Genomic DNA, 9,146 nt, shown 5'->3' with positions numbered 1-9,146 from the left:
GTTAAAATTTAAAAGAGATAGGGGCTGGAGCGATAGCACAGCGGGGAGCGCGTTTGCCTTGCATGCGGCCGACCCGGGTTCTAATCCCAGCATCCCATATGGTCCCCTGAGCACCGCCAGGGTTAATTCCTGAGTGAAAGAGCCAGGAGTAACCCCTGTGCATCGCCGGGTGTGACCCAAAAACAAAAAACAAAAAAAAAAAGAAAATTTAAAAGAGATAGAGAGAGTGAATAGCAAAAAGTCAAGGAATAGGGGCTGGAGTGATAATACAGTAGGAAGGGCGTTTGCCTTGCACACAGCCGACGCGGGTTTGATTCCCAGCATCCCATATGGTCCCCCGAGCACTGCCAGGAGTAATTCCTGAGTGCATGAGCCAGGAGTAACCCCTGAGCATGGCCGGGTGTGACCGAAAAAGAAAAAAAAAAGTTGAGGAATAAAGTTGACAATCAAGAATTTCCAGGTGCCGGAGCGACAGTACAATGGATAGGGCACTTGCCTTGCATGTGGCTGCCCCAGGTTCTATCCCCTGCACCATATGTGGTCCGTGAGCCCCGTCAGGAGTGATCCCGGAGTGCAGAACCAGGAGAAAGCCCTGAGTACCTCTAAATGCAAGACTCCCCTTTCCGCCCCCATACCCCACAAAAAAAAAAGCATTGCATGCACCTTGTTTTTGCCTAGGTCCACGCCCACCCCCTCCGCAAGACAAAGGAACTCTGAGAGAAAGATCTAGAACGTTTGAGGAGGCGTTTCCAAGTCCCATTCCTCAAGGAAAAAAGGGGGGAAAAGCAATGTGATGCCTGCGGGAGTTGATTAAGACCAACTTCATTAGAACTCGAGAAATTAGCCAAAGGTTCATATTTTAAAATGGAAGTGAGTTTATCTAGGTTGGTGAATCTCGAGGTTTTTAAAGCAGGAAGCGTGAGAGGAGAAGGAAAGGAAGGGTGAGGGGACGGGAGAAGAGCGGGGGAGAAGCAGCGGGCCAGGGCCGGGGGCTCAGCACAGCGGGGTGAAGGAGCAGCCAGAGCAGAGAGAGGACAACGCTGAGACCCAAACTTTATCAACTGAACTTAGGAAAGGCACCTGTCAGAAACGGCGGGCTGGGGGGCCTGGGAGCACTGCTGGAGAGCAGCCGGCCCCGTGCAGGAGCACTCTGTGTCTGAGATTCAACCCGGAGTAACTGTGAGCCATCGGGCTTTAGTGGAATTGTTAATGGGAACTATGAGGTCAATTCCTTTTTTTTATTTTTGGCTTTTGGGGTCACACCCGGCGATGCTCAGGGGTCACTCCTGGCTCTGCACTCAGGAATTACTCCTGGGAGTGCTTGGGGGACCCTATGGGATGCTGGGGATCGAACCCGGGTCAGCCGCGTGCCCTCCCCGCTGTGCCATCGCCCCGGCCCCAGTGCATTCCTCTTAGTCCTCGCCCTGGGCCCCATAGCCCACACCCCCCTGTGGCCTGGGAGCCAACGACTGCACAATCACAGGGCCGAGAGACACACCCCACAGGCCGGCACCCCAGGGAACACAGACCAGACAACTACCGTGGACAAGGGAATCTGCGTGGACGTCCGGGAGTCCACTGAGACGTGCCCACAGCCCGAGGGCACCACGCCCAGCGCACAGCAGCTGGCACCAACCTGCCCCACTTCCTGTCTCCCCAAGGCAGGACCACCAGGAGGCGCCGTCTCAGCCGGCGGCTCTCCCACCTGGAGGCCAGTAGCAGGATCCGGAGAGGGGCCTGGCCCTGAGCCCCTTGTCCCCAGGCCCCGTCCAGAGCACCCAGCCTGAGCCACACAGCCCGGGGCGGGGAGAGCCGCCTCACAGGGGCCAAGGCCCAGAACCCACCGGGCTCGGTGTCCACCCACTCCACTGCACGGGGTGCCACAGGCCTCCCCCAGAGCCCCCCAGCTGGCCCCCAGCCACCTCAGTGCCCAGGATCTCACCCACAGCCATTGCGGCTGGTCCCTGGTGAGTTCCTGGTGTGGGCAAGCATGAGAGCACTGGCAGATGAGTAGTGAGTGTGTAGAAACCCCCTCCGAAACCCCCCCCCAGGTGCAAGAGACCAGGCCTGCAGGAACACGAGAGAGAGTAGGGGTGTGGACGTGCCCTGTGGGGCCTCAGAAGGCGCCTCCCCTCCCTCCTTCCTACATCCCACAGTCTGGTGGCAGCGAGTGAGACGGTGAAGGTAAGGACCGCCATGCCACGGACGGAGGGGCCAGGAACACAGCACCGGAGGGCTTAGGTCACATGAGGGGCTGGCCCAGCACGTGGAATGCCATGACTCCCACACAGAAAATCCCAACTAGACATGTTCTAAAAGTGAAAACAGGCCTGCAATCAATAACCTGATCTCCCATCCTAAGAAATGAGATGAGGAGCACAAACTAAGCAGACGCCATCTCAAAGGGTGAATAAGAAATATCACAGTGCAAAGCCTTCGAGAGCGTCGAAGAAGTGGTTAAGAGGACAAAGAACCTCCAGCTCCGGGCACATCTTTTCGACTCCACTGTCCTTCCTGCACTAACGTACGCCTCAGAGACCTGGGCCCTACACAAACAGGATGAGAACGCTATTCAGGTATTCCAAAAAAGAATCGAAAGAGCTATGCTAGCAGTATCACGTCTCACCCAAGTGAGAGAAGGAATCCGGGGTTCCGACCTCCGTCAACAGTCAAGAATCAGGGATGCTATCTCATTTGCCAAGGTATCGAAAATCAGATGGGCCGGACATGTAATGCAATTCAGAGATGACCGCTGGACTAGAGCTGTTACTGACTGGATTCCACGGGACGTCAGAAGACCACCTGGCCACCCACCTACGAGATGGTCAGACTTCTTCATCAAAACCCTGAATGAACGGTTTGAGGCACTTCCTGTCCCTGGAGTGAGCAGATATCATTGGGCTACTCCAGCACGTGACAGGGACAAATGGAGACGTTACTGGTGCCCGCTCAAGCAAATCGAAGATCAATGGGAAGACAAGTGAATGATACAGTGCAAAGAAATTTTAAAAGAGAATGGTGGGCGGGGGGAAATCAATAAAGCCAAAAGTCCATTCTATTTAAAAAAAAGAAAAACTCAGTGAATTGGCAAGCCTACAGCTATACAGCTAGCCCTGGGCTGCTTTAACTTTTCTCCTCATGATCCTTTCACCTAAGAAATGCAATACGGGAGAGCACTGTCAGGAGCAGCTCAGATTCATGAGGCGGCTAGTTCTGAATTCATTTTTTGTTGCTGCACCTTCAGAAGCCTTTTACGATCCCCAATTGTTTTCATGCCCCTCACATTTCACGAAGCTGAAGCTGGACCACTGAGGTTGGGGAGGAAAAAGGGCAAGATTCCAAAGATCATAAACAGTCCTGAGAAGTGAAAAGACTCTCAGAGCATGGGGACTTGAGCCAGAGTACAGCAGATAAGGTACTTGCCCTGCAAGTGACCAACCCAAGTTCAATCCCCGGCATCCCATATGGTCCCCCGAGCACCACCAGCAGAGCCAGAGTAACCCCCTTGAGCATTACTGAGTGTGGCCCCCAAAACCCCCCAAAAAATAAAAATTTAAGAGAGTTCTATGACAAATCAAAGTTTAGAATGAAAAGTCAGACTCTCAAACAGAAACAATCTAACGAAACTGACTCAAGAAGAAACAAAAAGCATAAATTGATACTTACAAATTTAAACGCTAATTAGGATCAAAATCATGTCAGCGTGTGTGTGTGTGTGTGTGTGTGTGTGCACATGTGTATGCATGCAGCATTGCTCTCACACATGCACACAGCCCACCCATCTATTCACAAAGCACTGTGTGTCCCCAGTGAAGAAAGGCCCAGACAATTCAGTGATGATGTCTACCGAACACTCAAGGAAGAATTAATGCGGATCCATCCAAACTCTTCACTGAAGGAAAGACTTCACCACCCACTCTGAGACATTATTGCCCTGACACACACACAAAAAAAAAAAAACCACTTAGTCATCAGAAGAATGAGCACTGTCACTGTAGCTTGGAGGTGAGAAATGTTTGCTGAAGTGATGGGATGGCTGCACAATTCCAAGACTATAATAAAAACCGTGAATTTTGTGTGTCGGTGGAGAGAGATTTGTGATGTATCAGTCCCATCTCATCAAGTCTATTCCAGTGTCTGAAATCCAGGTGAATGCTGACCAACGGATCGGGTGTTGACTGTCTCTTCCCTTTCTCTACCAACTGGACCTAATGCCAGGTACTGGCTGCTAAGTCAGAATGAAGTAATTCTTTGCGATGAAGTATTTGTGTCCATTGCTCAGGAATATGGTTAAATCCCTGAGCAATGGATACAAATACTTTATTTTTGTTCTATGCTTCCTGAACTGAGGAATTTTAGGCTCAGTCCAGGGGGTGCCAGAGGCTGACAGAGTTGCCCGCGTTGGAACAGTGTGGAGCAATGGACACGAACAGAACCTGCCGTGCGACTGAGCATGGAGACTTGAAGGGTTCGTGCATGAAATGAAGACAAGCCCCTTGAGCACTGGACACGTTACAGGTGAAGGAAGGGCTGGGTGGCACCCAACACACCTGTCTTTGCTCTCCGGCGTGCCAAGGAGTTGGAGGTTTTTCTCCAGTGATTGTGAGGACAGAGAAGCGAGGAGTTTGTGAACACAGGTGGGAAAACTCCACCTCGGTGGGTACAGGGAAGAGGGATCAGCCCTCGTTTGTTGAACTTGACCAACACTCACTGACAGCAAGAGATCCACGCCCGTCACTCGGTGAATGAGCTGCCATCACCTACCTGCACAGAAGCTCACGGTGGGACGGAGGGTGGAAGGAAGGTCCCTTCATTACAGGGCTGACCCATTCTTCCTCCCTCTGAGTCCAGAGTGGGACTCCCCGCTGGGGTCAGGGGCCCACCCAACACCAGATAGATGAGTCTTCCTTCAAGTACCAAATTTCAGAGCCAAGGCTCCGGGAGGTTGTCAGGTTTGGACCCAAACACCTGTGAAGTTCTCCTGAGAGAGCGCCTGTAAAATATATTTCTCCCTCATCTGTTCCTTCCACTCCATCGCTCCTTTGCTAGCTGCTGCGTTCAATTGCTCATGACATTGGCTCTTAGCCCTCCTCTAGGAGGGGGTGTTTCAACAGCATGGCAAAACTCTAACAGCCAGGAAATGCTGAACATATATCCAAGTTCATTTAAGTTCACGAAGGTTGATCACTGTTATCGCAACGCAATTAATCTTTACCATATTTTTTTAACGAGCGGTAAAATCAGCGGGTCCCAAACACCTTCTCCTCATCTCCCTTAACAGTCTGTTCCAAACTCCGTTCCTCTGTGACTCCAAGTGAAACAAGACAGTTACTTGAACTTGATGTATCTAAATTTCCCCCAGTGTAATAGCTCTAATAATGCCTAATGTACCTTGTACCAAGGTTATGAGAATTAAATGACACAGTGGCTATAAAAGCTTGTTAATAAAGATAAAACTGCATGTATAATAAAAACGGAGTTCTCCTTATCCCAGATATATTCCCCAAAACACTTGTCTCACAAGATAGTTTTTACCTTTTTTTTTTTTTTTTTTTTGGTGCGGAGGGGATAAGGGGGTTTTGAAAAATGCTATCTATTCTAGTTTTCTCTTGGAGATTCCAAGTGCACAGGAAATTATTAAAAGCTTTGGGGGGCGGGGATTGAAAGTAAAAAAAGAATCTTGCACAGAGAAGCTAGACTCAAGGCTCAGAGTCTAGCTTTTAGCTCACTGAAGCTGTGAAATCACTGACTGTGGATTTTAAGCAGGTAATGGAACACCCCCGAGAGCCCGTCTTTGCATGTACAGAATGGAAATGAACTAATTCCTTCCTCCTACAGTGGTAGAAGAAATGCCATGGGGACCTGTGTGGGGAGCACCTCGCCTGGTGTGCCCCGCGCGGCAAATGCTAACAGCTATGAGCGTGTGACACAGGGCAAGTGCGTGTAACACAGGGCAAGTGCGTGTAACACAGGGCAAGTGCCAGCAGCTGTGATAGTGCCGGGTTTCACTCTACCTGAGTCATTCTACCCCTACGTGGTACTGCTGAACTCTGCTTTCTCCACATCCGTTGGGCCCCGAATCGCTTTCTCCATGTGCCTGGGGTCTGAGCACTCCCGTCATCCCTGGAGAAAGACATGCTGCAGCGGGCAGGTGGCCCGAGTATGCGCTCTTCATTTCTTCACTGTGGGGATCCAGACCCCAAGATGTGAAACCAGCCACATGCCGGCTCCTTTTTCCTGGAAACGAAACCCACCCCCGGGACCCAAGACAGAAAGTGACTAAGTGCAGCTGGATGTTCCGGGGACCAACCTGGCCTCAGAGACAGCCTCACCGCAGGGCGCAGAGACGGCAGTGAGACCGCCTGGCACCAGGCCCAGACTGGGGCCTGAGACGGTGGAATCAGGAGTTTCTGGGAGCCTGTAGGAAAGAGGAAAACCCAAGCAGAGATGGCTTGGGAGGTCACCTCAGTGGCTGTCACCTCAATCTTTGCCCCAGCACAGAGGAAATTTACAGTGTCCCCATCACGTGTAAGTTACCTACTGACAGCGTCTCCCCAATAAGGCTGAGGCACCCCAGAGCTCAGCAGAGGGGACTTTCCCGCCAGTCTGAACCCACGGCCTCCCAAGGAAAGTAAACTAGGACGGAGTCACCTGATGTACATATTTTGGAAACAAACTTCCCTCGTCATCCTTAAGGGGAAGGGCAGGGGTCACGATTAAAATCCTATGAGTTAAAAATATATTGAACCATTTTTCCCCTCACATTTTAAGGACAAAAAAAATACCAAATATTTGGATTGACATGCCAGATAGATGGATTTAGATTATTGGTTTTTTTTTTCATATACTAATGGCTGGAGCAATAGCACAGAGGGTAAAATGTTTGCCTTGCACGCAGCTGACTCGGGTTCAATTCCTCCATCCCTCTCGGAGAGCCCGGCAAGCTACCGAGAGTATCCCGCCCGCACGGCAGAGCCTGGCAAGCTACCCTTGGCATATTTGATATGCCAAAAACAGTAACAACTAGTCTCACAATGGAGACGTTACTGGTGCCCCCTTGAGCAAATCGATGAACAATAGGACAACAGTGCTACAGTGCTTATCTCCTATTCCTGCTTTCCCCTCCTTTTATAAACTGTGTTTAGTATTAAACTTGGAGTTAGTTATGGGCAGGAGGAAAAGAACCGACATCAAAATTCAGAAACAGCCTGACTAAATCTCAGGACGCTGAGAATTACAGAAGATCTAATAATCAGACCCAAAGTGAGAGCTGATTCGCATTTCTATTAGATGGAGAAACTGGCTTAGGAATTATTAAATTAGTCATAAAGCTGCTGAGATTTTTAGTCTAAAGTCATAAATCCTTTCAGATATTTAGCTTCATCATGTGTTTCAGAACTTAGAATACAGAAAAGACTTTTATTAAAATGATGTATGTGATTTCCAAAAGACCATGCAGATGAGTCGGGATGGGATGGAGGATAAGCAAGTGGAATAGGAACTTACTGGGAGTGAAATATATAGAAATTGCCTCTAAGCTTGCATGTCTGCCAAAGTTATGTAAATGTGAACAAGCCATAACTCTGGATCATGCTCATTGTCTGTTGATTTCTGGGAAACCTCTTTTTGAGGCGCTAGTTTTCCACTCAGCGTCGTTATGGCTTGCAATCAATTCAGTCACATAGCGTTGAATTTTAAAATACAGTCAACGTGCTGGGATATTCAAAGCATCAGTCTGATTCTTTTTCTTCCCACGAACACCGCTTTTCGGATGAGATATACTCTCCCCATGCCAAATAGGGATTTAAAAGTCAACACCATTGAAGCCATATGAGAAAAATACTTCAGGGACCCTTCCGCATTTTCTGTAAATTCGTGAGGAAATAGGAAGCCCTGACAGGCGCTGACCTTGCATGCGAATGACTGTGAACTTCACAGATTTCTGCGGAACAAGAATAGTCACCCTTGCTTCTCCTTTCACAAAGAAAGGAAACTGAACTGAGCTCGTGAACTGTTCAGGCCAATCATTCCAGCAGGAGCCAGAAAAATCTCACAATTGGCCTTTGGGTGCAAACCCTCCTCTGCTCTGCATGCTGGCCACACACGGCCAAACACGGAGCCAAGCGCTGGGGTTGTGATTTAATGCTCTGATAGTTGGAAATAATCACTCTGGATAAGAACCGAGTGCTGAAATCACATAAAGGAATATACATGATAATTTCTCGGTTATCCATACTGCAAACCAACATGTCCAGAAGGAAAGAGTGTGTGTGTGTGAGAGAGAGAGAAAGAGAGAGAGAGAGAGAGAGAGAGAGAGAGATGAAAAGTGCCTGCCACAGAGGCAGGTTTGGGCGGAGGGAGGCAGTAGGAAACTGGGGACATCGTTGGTGGGAAACACACACTGCTGAAGGGATGCGTATTAGAACATTGTCTGACTGAAACCCCAGTCCTGAACAATCTTGTAACTATCTCACGGTGATTCCGTTAAAAATTATAATAAAATTTAAAAAAAAATGTTTTTGCTTAATGATAGCCAACGACTGGGCTGGAGCGATAGATAGCACAGCGGGCAGGGCGTTTGCCTTGCATGCGGCCAACCTGGGTTCGATTCCTCCATCCCTCTCAGAGAGCCCAGCAAGCTACCGAGAGTATCTCGCCCACACAGCAGAGCCTGGCAAGCTACCCATGGCGCATTTGATATGCCAGAAACAGTAACAACAATTCTCACAATGGAGATGTTACTGATGCCCGCTCGAGCAAATCGATGAGCAACGGGACGACAGTGCTCCAGTGATAGCCAACTACCACACTCTTAAAGTGCCCAGAATTCCACTGATGGATCCAGTTTCCCAAAAGGTTGGTGGTTAGACAGTGGGAATCCAGAGAGAGAAAGAAAGGGTTCTTTTGCTTCTTTCTTTTTTTCTTTCTTTCTTTCTTTCTTTCTTTCTTTCTTTCTTTCTTTCTTTCTTTCTTTCTTTCTTCCTTTCTTCCTTTCTTTCTTCCTTTCTTCCTTTCTTTCTTCCTTTCTTTCTTTCTTCCTTTCTTCCTTTCTTTCTTTCTTTCTTTCTTTCTTCCTTTCTTTCTTTCTTTCTTTCTTTTGGGGCCACTCCTGGCAATGCTCAGGAGTCACTCCTGGCTCTGCCCTC

The sequence above is a fragment of the Sorex araneus genome, chromosome 4 (assembly GCF_027595985.1).
Source record: "Sorex araneus isolate mSorAra2 chromosome 4, mSorAra2.pri, whole genome shotgun sequence".
Classification (NCBI taxonomy): Eukaryota; Metazoa; Chordata; class Mammalia; order Eulipotyphla; family Soricidae; genus Sorex; species Sorex araneus.
The sequence above is the reverse complement of the archived record's forward strand: the minus strand, read 5'-3'. Positions refer to the sequence as shown.